The 215-nt window shown below is 74.0% G+C and overlaps 1 protein-coding gene across 1 annotated transcript in view; it reads right to left on the bottom strand.

Annotated features, from left to right (window-relative positions):
* LOC104127258 (nucleoside diphosphate kinase, mitochondrial-like) overlaps positions 1 to 215 on the bottom strand; it is a gene marked incomplete at its 5' end in the record, with an annotated part of 2,168 nt that overhangs the window by 1,211 nt on the left and 742 nt on the right. The window lies entirely within an intron of this gene.

Here is a 215-nt window from a genome sequence, read left to right as displayed (position 1 = left end):
GGGCCGGGCGTTGCTGCCCCCCCGTCACCCCGCTGCTGGCCCTGCCGGAGCAGCGTGGGCAGGAGAGGACAGAAGTCCCCCAAGGGACAGCGCGTCCTGTCCGCTGGAGAACAGGGCAGGGGGGAGAGGAAGGGAGAAGGAGGGAGGACGCCGAGCCGGCTGCTTCCCTGCCAGCCCCAGGCTTTGGGCCCCTGCCCCGGGCCGCGAGGCCACGA

The sequence above is a fragment of the Egretta garzetta genome, unplaced genomic scaffold, assembly GCF_000687185.1.
Source record: "Egretta garzetta isolate BGI_Z169 unplaced genomic scaffold, ASM68718v1 scaffold140, whole genome shotgun sequence".
NCBI lineage: Eukaryota > Metazoa > Chordata > Aves > Pelecaniformes > Ardeidae > Egretta > Egretta garzetta.
This window is presented reverse-complemented; position numbering and strand designations above follow the sequence as displayed.